We start from the raw sequence: 16,510 nt of genomic DNA, 5'->3' as shown, positions 1-16,510 counted from the left end.
TGCAGGGAATTCCCAATTCTCCTTTTTGATTTAAAGGTGAAGATGTGTGATTCTTCTTTTCACTTAAACACTTAGAGGTCATTGGAGGGTTATCAACTGGTTTAATTTCAGTATTGTTTTGTTTTGTCTTAGGGAGGTTCAAGGAGAAGGAGAGAGACTAGGGAACAGCCAGTGAGTGGAACAGTTGGAACACAAAAAACATTTATAAAGTACTGCATCTTATATGGGCACAGTTTGTAGCATCAAAACAATTGCCATAGTAATACCAAAGATCACTGATCACGGATAACCATACCAAATACAAAAAAATGAAAAAGTTTGAAATATTGCAAGAATTACCAATATGTAAATGCAGAGACATGGACTGAGAAAACTGCTGTTGGAAGGATGGCATCAATAGACCTGGTTGATGCAGAGATACCACAAATCTTCAACATGTAAACAATAAAATGTGTGTAGCACAATAAAGCAAATTGCAATAAAATGAGGTACACCTTTATTCAGGTTTGCAGTGGAAGATTTTAAAACTTAAATAAATTATAGGTAAAAATATACATAATGTTCAGCCATTTATCATGGCTGTGAGCAACCAAGAACTCACATTTTCACTCACATTTCATAAATATAAGTTAATTTCATATACAATATCTTTAACAATCTTAAGTTACATTGTTGTTGTTTAGTCGTTGTGTTGTGTTCGACTCTTTGGAAACCCTACAGCCTGTAGCCCTCCAGGCTCCTCTGTCCATGAGTTTCCCCAGGCAAGAATACTGGAATGGATTGCCATTTCCTTCTCCAGGGTATCTTCCAAGTCCATATTTCCTGCATTGGCAGGCAGATTCTTTATCACTGAGCCACCAGTGGAGCCCTTAAGTTACATAGGCAGGAATATCCCCCATATTTTTGAATAAAGATAAAATAATAAATACTCACAGAGTACTGTGATTGCTGATAATTACCTGGGTAGCTTTAAGGAAAGAATAACTCTTCTGCATCTTAGTATTTAACCTACAGAACAGAGCTGCTAATATACACTTGTCTTACTTCAAGGGATTTCTACTAAAACTAAGACTAGGCAGGAGAAAATTAACTGCATACTGCAAAAGAGTTCTCCTTTGCCTGTTTTCCCATGTGTACAACATGAGCTAATGTTAAGGCACTAAAGTATCATGAAAATTCTTTCTGTAACAAAAATTTCATCATGTAAGCTTAAAATACTATTGCTCACTCACACCAAGGTTTTCAACATAATTTAGCAAGACTTTAGGTTATTAGCATTAATATTTTTCTTCCTCTCAATATTTATATAGTACAATTAAAAATTTAAGACATCCTGCTTCTGTTTTCCTGACTTGGTTTTACTCATGGTTAAGTTTGTAATGAGAAGCACTGGACTGGAAGAAGCACAAGCTGGAATCAAGATTGCTGGGAGATATATCAATAACCTCAGATATGCAGATGACACCACCCTTATGGCAGAAAGTGAAGAAGAACTAAAGAGCCTCTTGATGAAAGTGAAAGAGGACAGTGAAAAATTGGCTTAAAGCTCAACATTCAGAAAACTAAGATCATGGCATCCGGTCCCATCACTTCATGGCAAATAGATGGGGAAACAGTGGAAACTGTGGCTGAATTTATTTTTCTGGGCTTCAAGATCACTGCAGATGGTGACTGCAGACATGAAATTAAACAATGCTTATTCCTTGGAAGGAAAGTTATGACCAACCTAGATAGCATATTAAAAAGCAGAGACATTACTTTGTCAACAAAGGTCTGTCTAGTCAAGGCTATGGTTTTTCCAGTGGTTGTGTAAGGATGTGAGAGTTGAACTATAAAGAAAGCTGAGCACCGAAGAATTGATGCTTTTGAATTGTGGTGTTGGAGAAGACTCTTGAGAGTCCCTTGGACTGCAAGGAGATCCAACCAGTCCATCCTAAAGGAGATCAGTCCTGGGTGTTCATTGGAAGGACTGATGTTGAAGCTGAAACTCCAATACTTTGGCCACCTAATGAGAAAAGCTGACTCATTTGAAAAGACCCTGATGCTGGGAGGGATTGAGGGCAGGAGGAGAAGGGGACAACAGAGGATGAGATGGTTGGATGGCATCACCAACTCAATGGACATGAGTTTGGGTGAACTCTGGGAGCTGGTGATGGACAGGGAGGCCTGGTGTGCTGCAGTTCATGGGGTCACAAAGAATTGGACATGACTCAGAGACTGAATTGAACCTAACTGAAATTTGTAATGCATTCCTCTTCTTCTTTCTCAACCTTAATGGGATTAAGAGACTTGCCAGGTCTATCTGGATTTTAAGGGAGGCATAACAAACAACAGCACGGCATTTACTTTTGAGGAAAGGTAGTTTTCATGCTCTTCAGATAAACAACCTCTCTCATGTAAAGCCTAATAAGTGTTAGTCCAAAAACTGGATATTAACCAATACATATTGGTTTTATAGAATGAACTGATGCTTTACTTAAAATGCATTAAGTAGACTCATATTTTATAAGTCTAGTAATTGAAACTCCTTTAAAGATACAATTTCATTAGACCCAGTTACAATATCATTTACAAAGGCTTGGGTCATCGTTTACTATAAATGGTTTTAATCGAAGGAAAATGCTTAGAGGAACAGAACTGGCTAGTATTTTGTGTAATGCAATAGCTCCCCCATTTAACAGATTAACGAACATAGACTAGAATTCTTCTTTTGATAAATAATATTAACAACATCTATAGTTTATTTTACCAATTATATTTTATTTCTTAACTCTTTCAAAGTAGAGAAACCTTATCATTGATATATAACTGTTCCTAAAGTATTCATTATTTCTACATGACCTTCTAAGAGCATAAAATCCTTACAGGACACTGAAAATATCCGTGACTATGATATTTAAAATTTATCTTGTAAATATGAATAGATATCATGGATATCTTATATTTTTTAGCATTTCTAGGAAAATATAATTTTCATTTATCTGCTTATAAGCTTAAAAATGATGCTTGTACTTGAAAAGTATTTTTTTTAAGTTTTCTATTTTAATAACTTAATAACATTTTCAGGTTTTCTTTCCAAATTAGTCTGACTCAATACTTAAACAAATACTTATTCAACATTCCCAGACTTGCAGAGTAGTTTAAGAAATTACAAAGTAACTTACTTCAGGTATCCTTAATAATGATTACATCAATAATTCAATTTAAAATCCTAAAAATTACTTACTCAAAACAACTTGGGTAAAAGGATTCTTTTCTGAAATTAATAAACAGCTTAATTTACATATATAGAATTAATATATGTAAATTATTTCATATATGAATTAAAATGTTCAACATTCAAAGTTTTATCAGGCTCTGGATGCTGTAGAATTCTCCAATATGTAGCAGTATGAAACAAACACAAATTGTATGAGAACCAGAAGAAAAATAGCTCGCCACATTAAAAAACTTCTTAATAATGAATAAAATAAGAGAATTGTAGGTACTTTTTATAAAGTAATTATTTAACAGCCTACTAAATGTAAAGCAGATTTTTTAAAAAATATCTTTTAATACTACATCAAAGACATGATTCCATTCGGAGAAAATCATACCTCCACCCCCACAAGCACCACGACCAGAGTTCCTGAGAGCATTTGGCAGAGAATTTGGACTTCCCTTGTGGCTCATGTGGTAAAGAATCTGCCTGCAATGTGGGAGACCCAGGTTCAGCCCCTTGGTGAGGAAGATCCCCTGGAGAAGGGAATGGCTACCCACTCCAGTATTCTTGCCTGGAGAATCCCATGGACAGAGGAGCCTGGTGGACTACAGTCCATGGGGTCGCAAAGAGTGGGACATGACTGAGTGACTAAAGCAGCAGCAGCACATTGGTTAGAGCAATTGGATGTTTAATAATGGAACCACGTGAGGAAACTTTCAGAACCCTATAGCCATTTGGCCCCTATGCTGGGGCCAGTTTATTGGCTAGTTATGTTAGGGGAAGCACTCTGAAACCACCCACCCTGGCCAGTCTCTCTAGTAACCATTCCCATAAGTTGTTTTATGACAGGAGATCCTGGTCAGGAATATGGAACTAATAACCCACCATCAACCAGAAGAGTTCGGAAAGGTCAAAAGGAGACACTGCGTGTCCATCCACTTCCCAGAATCCCTCTCGCTAGCGTCCATCTTGGCTGAGCGATGCGTGTGCCACCAGGAAGGACTCTGCCTCAGAATGATTGGCCAAAGACCACCTGGAAACTAATCCCATCACCATAAAACCCAAGACTGCGAGCCACGCTGCAGAACGGTTCTCCTGGGTTCCCTTACCCTGCCGCTCTCCGCCCAGGTGTCTTCTTCCAATAAAGTCTCTTGCTTTGTCAGCACGTGCCTCCTCAGACAATTCTTTTCCAAGTGTTAGATAAGAGCCCGCTCTTGGGGCCCTGGGGGGGGGGGGGGTTCCCCCCCTTCCTACAACAGTTAAAGCAAATTGTGTGTATCCCTTCCAAAATCTGTGGTCACTGGTCTCAGACAGTAGCTTGAAATCACCCAAGTCTGAATCATTTAAACCAAAGACAAAGATTACATATCAGACCTTTTCTCCTCCCTTTCCCAAATCCCCCTTGGTGGGTAAACATGTATCAGCACACTCCAGCCAGTAGTAATCCCAAACCTATAAAATATTTTTAGGCATTAAGATTTCCCTTATTGCTAGGCACTCTGTGAAACATTTCCCAAATTCTGAAATTTCTACCACTATTAATTCTCTGGCTCTAGGATGCAAGTACAGAAATCTAGAACTTTTTTTTAAGAGGTTAGAAATCTGAGATCAGGGTGTCAGCATGGTCAGGTTCTGGTGAGGGCTCTTCCTGGATTGCAGATAAATGCTTTCTGACTAAGTCCTCACACGACCGAGAGGGACCTCTGTGGCTTCTTCCTCCTATAAGGCTACCACTTAGTCCGTCTCACATTCTAGAGACCGCATTCCTGGGCTCATGGTCTCTTTCCCTCTTCAAAGCTATCAGTGTTGCGTCTCTCTGACCTTCCGCTACAGTCGTATCTCCTTCTATAGAATATCTATTTTTGCTTTTATATTCATATAAATCATCGCAGAACTACATTTGGTAAATGAAAACCATTATCTAATACAAGAATTTTGATCTGAAAATGCCATGATTTGTCATCTTCCATAAAATTAAACATTGCCAGACTAATTGATTCCATAGATTCTGCTGTTGTTGTTCAGCTTCTCAGTCATGCCCAACTCTGAGCGATGACCCCATAGAACATAGCATGCCAGGCTTCCCTGGCCTTCACTATCTCCTGGAGTTTGCTCAGACTCATGTTCACTGAGTCAGTGAAGACATACAATCATCTTACCCTTTGTCAGCCCCTTCTCCACCTGCCCTCAGTCTTTCATCAGGTTCTTTCCCAATGAGTCAGTTCTTGGCATCAGCTGGCCAAAGTACTGGTGCTTCAGTTTCAGCATCAGTCCTTGCAATGAAAATTCAGGGTTGATCTCCTTTAGGATGGACTAGTTGGATCTCCTTGCCATCCAAGGGACTCTCAAGAGTCTTCTCCAGCACCACAGTTTGAAAGCATCAATTCTTTGGTGCTCAGCCTTCTTTATGGTCCAACTCTCACATTAGTGCTCTAAAATTAGTACTCAGGAGAAAGAAAATTTTAAACTAAGGTAATAATTTATTTACCTTAAGACTACAACTTTATTTTTGATGCAAATATATATTTGTGAATATACAGAGTATTAGACTATTTTGCATCCTTTAAGCATTTTTCTTAAACTCAACAGCCAATTTAAGCCAACTACACAAGTACAATTAGAATGGAGAAATAAGAAAATTCAAAGAAGTAAAATTAAATAAACAGCTAGTTTATTAAAGTGCTTTTCTTGTGTTTTTTAATTCAAATATGTAGTGACATAATCAATGGGCTTCAGTATTTAAATAAAACATTTTGTCGTTTAAACAGAATTAGTAAAATGCCTTACTATTTAAATTAGTATAAAATTAATATCTGTTTTGCATCAGTTGATTTCTTAATAGTCGTGCCCAACTCTTAGCATTCTGATATGCACAAATTACTCAAATATTTGAAATATGCAAATTGAGCTGTTATCTATTTAGTAAGCCTAAGCAAGTTTGCTTTTAGAAGTACAATGAAAATATTTTGAGTTTATTATTCTGTGATTTTAAGTTTCTTCATAAAGTATTATTTTTGGAAAATCAACATGTTTTTGTGTGCTTTTAGAAGAAAAACTTTTACCTATCTGAATTCTAGTACAAGTTGTGATAATTGGTGACAGAACAACTGTGTTGTTGAACTCATTTTGTCTTCTTTTATTGTTTATGTAACATTTTATGTTGACCTTGATCATTTATTGAGTTTTTAAAAAATATAGGTTGACTATTAGTTTGTTTACAGGTATTTCATGTATTTTTTTTTTTGTAATAATACATCTATCACAGAACCTTTGCATCTCAAAGACAGGTATTTGGATAGTTTTACTATCTGCTATCATCCTCAATGTAATTAAAAATATCAGTAAGAAAAGTCATGCAATAACTCAAGCGTTACAGAAGAGCTTAGACAAAACAATATGTGCCAGCCTCTGTCATGATTCTAGAAACCATGGAGGCTAATCCCTCATGGATAGTATCTTCTTGTTACTCCTTGGGTATCTTGCTCAAGCATTATTAATTCTTTCCCTTGTACTTGAAATTTTTATTCCTTAATGAGATCTGACTTTATATATCATTCAACCCTATCCATCTTCCCTTAAGTCTTCTCATGTGAATGAATGATCCATACTCCTATTTCTGATTTCTCATTTGCCATTTTCTCCTTGACCCACTGAAAGAAGGCACAGGCCTCTGTTCTCATCACTCCACTGAAAATACTCTCGCTAACATCACCAGTGATGCACCATAAATCTTCTCCTCTCATTTTACTGTTATTAATCTTTCTGCAATATTTGCTACTGTTCTGCAATCTAGTTCCTGAAATTGTGTCCTTACTTTTCCTGATATTGTTCTCTCCAACTCACTGTTAAGATATGTTCCTTTTCAACATTCATCAATTCCTTGGCTATTCCTATACTACTGGAGTACATCTTGAGTCAGATGTGCTCATTCATGCATTCTTATTTAATCCCATGATTTTAACTGTTACCTATAAGTTAATGCTTTTCAAACTGTATCTCCATCCTAGATTGCTCCTCTGAACTCAACTTACATATCCAAATAGTTCCTGAGAATCTTTCTTTCAATCATCTTATTCTCATATGTAAAAACTGAGTTAATTATTCTCACTCCAACTGCCTTTCATTCTACAACCACATATTGGTAGACTAGAGATTTCAATATGTTCTTTCCTGTATCTAGACCATGTCTCAGAACAGCTCTTCTTAGAGTCTGGCTCCCATGGCTGCTTGCTGAATAAGTAGCAGGGCATATTACCACATCCCCTGAGTGTAGCTGGGACAGTCTGATCTCTCTTCTGGAGGTTGATGTTGAGACAGACAGAATGTGGTATTAGCAGTGAGTGAGATGATCATATATGGGCAATGTTCTCTAATTATCAAGCAGGGAAAAAAACACTGAAAAGAAAGGTTCATTAAAGACCAGGTGAAGAGCATAGAAGAAATGAGAATGTTACAAGTGAAAAAGATGGATAGGGTAGCTACCCTATTATTTAATAGCTCCCAAGTTCTTCTGTATATCATTTTCTTGGGATACTAAGAGAGACTCCTGTAGGGTGACAGTACATTCTGACTGAGATACCTAAGAGTCAACCTCGTCTATCCTGAAAGTGATCAAATTGGCCATTAGGCTGTATGAGCACTAATTTCTTAATTTTTAAATCCAATCCATTTTCCCCCATTCAGAGCCATACCCATGTCTCAACTAAACTACTATAATCTTCCCATCCAAACTTTTTTTCTTTTTTCTCTATCATTTTCTTTCTCTATTATAGATGACTGAAGTCTTCTATCCCTCTATCTTTCACATTGCAGTGGGACCAATCTTTATAAAGAATCTAAAATGATTATTCTTCTACATAATGCCATCTGCCATTTTATGGCTCCCTGCTTACTACCAGAGGAAGTAAAATGCTTTAAGCAGAGCATGTTTACTCTCTGTCCAGAACCTGGCCAACTTTAATTCATCCTGAGGATTTGCTGAGGTTTCCCTGGTGGTTGAACGGTAAAGAATCTGCCTGCAATGCAGGAGACACAGAAGATGCGAGTTTGATTTCTGTGTTGGGAAGATACCCTGGAGAAGGAGATAGCGACCCAATTCAGTATTCTTGCCTGAAAAATCCCACGGACAGAGGATCCTGGCAGGATACAGTCCATAAGGTTACAAAGAGTCCAATATGACTGAGCATGCATGCATGAGGGTTTGCTGCCTCGGGCTTTTTATTTGGCTCATTCTTCTTGCCTGGAGTAGCTTACTCTACCTTGTTGCCTGGATCATTCTTACTCATCTTTTCAGACCCAATTCCAGTGTCTATATTTGCAAATCTTCCCTGGCCTACCAAGTAGGGCTGATTACTTCTTTGTTTGCAATCTATCTATCTATCTTGATTCATTTACTTATGTAAATGCCTTTCCTTCATTCTAGAGTATGAATTCGATATTGATGGAGAGCAGTGTTTCATTATACATCTGGCATTTATTTAATTATTATGATCTGAGTAAACTCAAGAGGTTAATGAGGCAATCCAAAGTAGATCTGTTTCCTAGATCCTAATGATTAACTACTGGTCTATGTGTTAACCCAAATCTACTTCCATTTCTCTTCAAGAAAGAGAACAACTTTAGAATTATTATATTTCATAGTGCAAAATTCATTTTTTAAATATCAAGGAGCTCATGTCATAAGACAAGCTGAGGTACGTTAACTTTCCAAGAGTTCATTTCAGGCTGCATCAATTCAAATTGGGCAGCACCAAATCAGAAGGGGTTAGGAGCACTCCACCCACAGGAAGTAAGGGAAATTTATTTACAGAGATGTGGAAGCAAATCAAGGAAGTTATCTGACTGGCTATAGTCTAAGCAGTTGCCCTGTTTGGAAAAGCATAGTTGATTGTGATTGATTGTTCTTAAATACCACTTTCTTAGACTGGAGGACATTAATTTTGCTTTAGATTTTGGTTTGCTTGTTTAGGTTATCAAAGCATTAGTCACTTAGGCTAATGGTTTCCTTGTTTAATTACTTTACACCCATAAATCTCTAGCCTTATTTAAATTAATGCTTTTCTTCACAGTACTTCAAATTGTGACATATTTTGCTGATTCCGTAGAATCACAATTTACTTTTTCGTAGTCAAATTCCACAAGTATTTTTAAACCAACTCCTTTTGTCCAAATGTGGGGAGACTTACTAAGATTGAGAGTGGGAGAACAAAGCAGTAAGATCACTATATCATACTCTATGAAGCTTCAAAAGTTAGCTTAAGATCTCGATGTTTCAGTTTTGTAAAATAAAATTAGCAGTTGAAATAGCTAATCTATAAATCCCCTCATTGGAAAATCAAAACATACCTAAATATTAATAAAAAGAATAATTTTGAAAGTAATCATTAGTGGAGAGCACGAATACTTACATGTTAATACTTAAAGTCACCTATTACTGCATATATAAGCATGAATTAAAATATATTAAAGCATTTCTCCATTCTTAGGTAGAACTATCACAAAACATGTTATTATAGTAACATATCTATAAAAATATATGGGCTATATATTAATGCAAGTTTTAAATACCTAATTTTTATCTTTAGTAGAGATATAGTACAACAAAATGTCAGATTAGATAGAAAAAGTATGTATTCATTTGAAGGTAACCTCCAGTAGACTGTGTTCCAAGAATGTTTCATCATCAGTTCACGCTGTTAAAAGCCTGAAACAAAAACACTACCAGAAAGTGGAACAAAGCGTCAATTGCTTTTGCATCGTGACTGCTAAATATATAACGATTTCTTATTTTCATGGTCTACAGTTTCTTAAAGCAGATGTTCTGTTTCACCCATTATAGTAACTAGATTAGAAAAAAGTAAAACAAGAATACATTTAACAATAAATATGTTATACCTTTATTGGACAGTCTGTTCCATGTAAATTTTCTGTATATGGATCTTTTTAACATGACAAGAACAGAGAATCTGTTTGAGCTCACCAAATAAATGGTTTTAAGAAAGCCTGCCATATTATCTTATGCATATGTGCATTATCTTTCTACAACACTTATGTGATACAGGAATAAATTACTAAATTTGAAAAGACAAAAATTAAGCAAGTCTCTGCATGACTGCGTTTAAAAAATATTTATCACTTTGTGTAAATGTGGTCCACTTAGAATATGAAACACTGATTTTCCTGTCTGGATCATGTCTAAAACTACAGACATGACAGGGAACATTGTAGATAGTGCTCAGTCCCTTTCTTTTCCAGAATTTAACAACTTTGTTTCAATCCAGGGTTTATTCTCTTGGGCTCCTCATTACTGTTGTCTTTCAGTTCCAGCATTTGCTTCTTAGTCTAGCCATGGCACAGATCCATTGCACCAAAGCGCAAAATAGCAAATGAACCCCAGTGGGAGACATTTTATACCTAAAAGTCAAAGTAAAACCCCATAAAGTAACTATGCCTTTATACATTTCATAAAACAGAAAAATGTTCAAAGGAAAGTAAAATTAACTTTCAAGATATATTTGCCCCTTGAACTAGACATCTGCTGTGAAGTGAAGGTCACTTAGTCATGTCCAACTCTTTGTGACCATATGGACTATACAGTCCATGGAATTCTTCAGGCTAGAATACTGGAGTGGGTAGCTGTTACCTTCTACAGGAGGTTTTCCCAACCCAGGGATTGAACCCAGTCTCCTGCATTACAGGTGGATTCTTTACTAGCTGAGCCACAAGACATCTGCTACATGAGTGTAAAATTAACTTGCATATTTTTATAAAGAAGAGTATTTTCACATTTACAGAGGGCAATCTAGGTATAGCCAGTCTACACACATTATTGCTGTTTAACATTTTAAGATTTATTGTAATTTCCAGTTGGGATATTTTCTGCAAAATTTGCCAGAAGCCTCTTTCCTAACTATTCAAAGAAGTACTCAGAAATTCTCCAGTTCCAAGCAAAATATTCCCATGTTGCTTGGTGTTAGAAAACAGGCATACATTTTACCTATAAAATGGTAGTCTCTTGCTAAGAATAGATCAGAAGTGATTAAATAACAAAAGCAGGAAAGAGAAGCTACTGGCACAGTATAAAGACAGAATACAATAGGCAGAAATGAGTTCAGGAAGTCAGGAATCCATCTCCTGGCAATTTTCTAAATGAATGAATAAGTGGAGTACTACTGAATCCGATCAAGGTTTCCAAGAAGAGGTCATGAGAAAAAGAAACTGTCTTCCCAAGTTCACTGCCTCAAATAAATGTCCACCATTCAAATTTAATACTTTTTTTTTTTATTATGAGCATTTTCACATTTAAGATGAAGTTAAAGATTTAAAACTACATTTCAAACTCTCCTCCATTCACAAAGTGAAAAATAAAAAGTTTAACATGTTATGAAGATCTATTGTATGTGCCTAGGGATATGTGCGTATTTGACATAATTCTCCTTGGCTTTCTCATAAATCTTCCATTTATCCCCATCTTATTTAAAGTCCATATTTAAACATCTCAATGGGATTGTGTGAAAATGCTTTTGGAAACAGAGAATTGATGTCTGAAGTGAAAAAAAGCATTCCTGGACAACGTAGAGGGAATTATTTTTGTAGTTCTAAATTTTATTAGCTTTACAGCTTACCCTCAATTTTTGCCCCCCCCCTTTTTTTTTCCTTTCAAGATATATTGTCCCTTTTAGTATAAATGAAAACTGGAGAGCAATAACATGTCTTAGCATATGGTAGCAAGGACAGGAAGAGCCTAATCTTGAAGTATAACATGTAAATAAATGAGTGAATAAGTGAATAAGTGTATGAACGAATTCAGTGCCAAGGATTTTACACTTTCAGCTACACTAATCAGTACTACTGGAAATCAAGAGAGTCTTGAAAAATTTCTACCAGAAGTGTAGCAAATTACCATATTTGTAAAATTACAAAAGCTAAGTGTAATCAGTGCTGAGCATGTTTTGAAAACCATATAGAAAGCATGCAGTCTCATATACTTTTTCACAAACATTTACCATCAAGTTTTTGTTAGTTCCTAAATTCTGTTGCTAATAAAACTAATATAAAATATCTGATATGTCCCAACAATCAGAAAGTTATGATGTTAATTGTTCAATGGTATTTTTTTTGTTTTGTTTTCAAAAAGGCTGTAATTTTATATTACCAAATGGTTAAAACATGGCAATCTAACACAAAATAAATATTTTGCTTACATATTTGCCATATCCATTCAGAAACAAAAGATAGAACAGATGGATAATAGTTAAATATACATTGTCAATATACAAGTTCACCTTAGAGAAGCTGGGACAATACCCCTGAATAGCAATATAATGCAATAAAAAGAAAATGGGTTTATGTACCTCTCTGAAACGGGAGGGTATTTAAGGAACTACTACAAATCTTATAAAATACATTTTGAAGCTTAATAGTATCTGAAGAAAGATACTTGGGTATTCAAGACTTTGCTAATATGTGACCAAAATTACAGAATATTTAATATGAAAGAATTATGGAATACATAATATTTAAAATAAAATTAAAATATTTTAGGCAACTTCCTGAAGATTTTTATCTCACTTTTATAAGCAAATTTTCTTGATTAAAAACAAACAGGTTATTCTAAGACTCTAGATTATTTATAATATCCTTTCATTGAAATTAGCTATTCATTACATAATTTGAAATAGACTAATGACAAAGAACAGAAATGATATGTATGGAGTACTTGCTTATAGTAGTTTTGGTACTAACTACTTGCTTGGGTAGTTACACAGGTGAAGTTAATAAAATCTCTCAATCCACCTCAAATTAAATATTATAATTTCTACTTTATACACAAAAGCATTAACTATTTGGGCTAGAGTTGAATGATTTCACAGGCAATGCAGTGAATTTCAGAATCAAGACTGAAACCCAAGTGTGTTATATTCTAACATTTTATGGAATATGCTGTGTTGTCCTTCAATAAAGGACTGTGTCTGGATATTTCATAGGCTACCTATCAAGACAGTTTGAATGAATATGAGAAAAACAAAGAAACTAAGAGCAATGAAGAAACTATTATTGGAGTATATAAAGGTGGGTTCCAGAGAGGCCTAACAAAAGGAATCTTTGGACTTAAAGGCAAATTGTTGTTTTGGGAAATTAAAGCAAGGTTGTATTGTAATAATTGACTTGTTAGTCAATTACTTCCACTAGATGGTAAACTCTACTGTGGGGACAGAGAGCAAGAGAATTATGGTTACTTTTCTCTCCCCACTGCCTAGTCCAGGACACTGGCTATAACAAGGCATTCAATGAATTTCCAGGGAATGAACTAGACTGCAAGCAGAGAAGGGCCACTGTCTGGAGAAAGAAGTTTGGTGGTAAACAATCACAAAGAAAAAGATTTGCTTTCATTACAGAAATTAGTGTCATTATAGCTGAGAAATGAATCCATAGGAGCTTTAACACCGAGCTAGCCAAGAACTCAGTCAGTCAAAGGACCAGAAGGACTAGGATGTAAAACAGGAGCGGGAGGGTTTGAAGTAACTCATCCCAAAGAGACCTTACTTAAAAGAGAACTGGTGAAAATATTAGAAGGAAATCAACTAATCATGCCTTAGGAATTTATGTTAAGAAGTCATTGTTCTAAAAAAAAAAAAATCTGCTTTTATGTAGATAAAACATATATTATTTATTTGAATAAAAATGCATTTTTCATAAAATAAGTACAAATTAATTCTTATTTCAAAATCTATGCTCGTTTGTAAGAAAGCCAAACCCTGTGGTCTGGTCCCAACCACGTGAGTGTATCATCTTACTGCCGACTGGTGGCCACCTGACTGAAATTCAGGGGCAGACTCTAGAGAAAAAGAAATATTAGAAAATGGAATCTGTAAATAAAGTTTAAAAGCAAATGCTTTTTTTCTGTAGTTTACCATCAGGTTTTGTAGAACTGAGAGTAACATATGCATTTTGAAGAAATTAAGTTCATAGCCGTTTGACAGCATATTATTTCAATCAATAAAACTTGGTAGGCATACCAGTACTTATAAATCAATAAGAACAGTAATACAAATTTTAAGATGATTATGTGGTGATTGGCTTCATGCTAAAATAAAGTTTCAAGATCAAGTGGAAGTTATCCTGAAATACTAACTGGATATATAAATATAAAACTTTCTAAATGTTTCTTCCAAGGTTATAAAATAGGTTTGAGTAATTGTTTAAAAGCAATTTAAAAAATAAAACAGGAAAAAACAGCACCATGCTTAACACTGAATCCTTTAAACAAATTTAAAACTACTACACTGACTTTGCTCCCTTTATAAATATTAATAAAACTTTGCCAGAAATTCTATGTTTTAGAAATTAAGTTGACTTTGTATTTCTGAAGTAGATAAACTGCTAGTCACTGACACTTTAGTTTGAATTAGCATTATATGATTGTTTTCCCCTTAAGAATTTAATAGATATATCTAATATGACTAAATAGAGGTTTTGATGAGGACAGGAAAATAGATCCCAGTATTGTACCATTAGTCTCTGTGTTAGATATTCCTAGCTAGGATGCTGCACTTTGGGACTTGGGTAACTCAATGGAAGCACCAGACAAATACAGGGAATTAATGCCAAAAGGTAAGCAAATAAGCAAGACAAAAAAGATGGATGAATAGTTACATGAAATTTACTTCTTACCTGCCATACTGCCTAAGAATTGCCTTGCTTATCTGGTAATATTTATCTTTGAAATAACCTCTTTTGACTTCTCTCAAAAATTTTTTGCCTATGACACTGTCTTTAAAAATCACTGCTTGTGTTTTAAAAATTAAGCTTTTAAAAAAACCACTTTTCTTTAGTAAAAGAAATGACCAGTTCCATCCAGTAATTTATTGTGTTCTTAGTTCTAGTTCCAGCTTTCATGAGGTATACATTAATTATCTAGTATGCCATTATCATGATCCATACAAGTTAAAAAATATGACAAAGATTCAGGAAGAAGGGAAAGTAAAGTATGTTTCACACAAGATTAAGTTAAAGAATCACATATAAAACATTTTTATTTAAAAATAAAGGGAAAATGTCTTTTTGTAGCTCAGAAATATATTCAATGATAAATATATCCGACTTGGGGGGGCGATCCAAAATAGAGAAATAAGAAATCTGTTTATTTATGACAGAAATATGCTGGGTCTGCAACTCTCTTTAGTGCCCAATTGAATCATGTTTTTGCTAAGATCTAATTGCCAACACAATTTCTACCTTAGGCCTTTATAAGGTGCAACATCAAAAATGTTTCCAAGATAAGCAGATCTCTTTTCACATTTCAAAAACATACAGGGCAGAACTATGGCAGAGAACTTTATTCTTATTTTAACTAAGTTTTTAAAAAAAATGTTATTTCTTCATTTCAGAAACTTGTATTTCCCTGTTGTTTCTACATATCATTTTCTGGTCTTGAGTTAAAAGAGAACTTTATATTAGGAAAAAGAATCAAAAGCTCCTCACAATACCAATTCATTACCCAGAAAATTTGGAGAGAATTCCAATTTAAATAAATTTTTAAAAACATACATAAAAAAAATACATAAAGAAAAAATGAACTAAAATGACAATATATCAAAAATTTTCAAACCACAGAAATAAGAAAATTCATGAGGTAAGCAAACCAGTTGTTGAAAACAATTTTAAAACAGTGCCTTGCTCACTCTTAGAAAAAATGATAACATTATAACCGAAACTCTGGTTTCCTTTTAATATTTATTATTTTAACTGTAAAGCATTCATATTTCCACTTACTGTCTGAGATTAGTAAAACATTTTTTTTTTTTTCAAATTCTCGATTATTCTGGGAAAACACAGTCCAATATTTATGACCAAAGGTCCTTAGAAAAATGATCCGGGGAAGAAAGAAGCTTAACGTAATTTTAAAAATGACCTGGCATAAACATTGGATTTGGGGATAAACTAAAGTTTTGGGGACATTTAAAAGTATGCCAATTTTGAAACTGGTTAATGCCAACAATGATTTATATAGGCAATGATGAATGGGAAATTGCCATCTCCTTTTTTTCCGAGGCCTTTTTTCCCCCCTTTGGCTGGAATCACCCTGTTAACTTTGCCATTCTTTGGTTCAGAATATACTAGCCTTTCCTTCAAGTCCTTGCCACCTCTACCGCCGAGTTAAACAAATCTGGCTTCCTCCTCTTTATGGTAACAACTCCAATCAGCTTGTATGGCAGGAAAAGAACCAAGTACTTTACCTGGAGATGGAAAGGTACATGGCTTTACCAGGGAGTGTTCTCTTGAGGTAAGATGAAATGGGGAAAGCAT

The sequence above is a fragment of the Odocoileus virginianus genome, chromosome 16, assembly GCF_023699985.2.
Source record: "Odocoileus virginianus isolate 20LAN1187 ecotype Illinois chromosome 16, Ovbor_1.2, whole genome shotgun sequence".
Taxonomy (NCBI): Eukaryota; Metazoa; Chordata; class Mammalia; order Artiodactyla; family Cervidae; genus Odocoileus; species Odocoileus virginianus.
The sequence above is the reverse complement of the archived record's forward strand: the minus strand, read 5'-3'. Positions refer to the sequence as shown.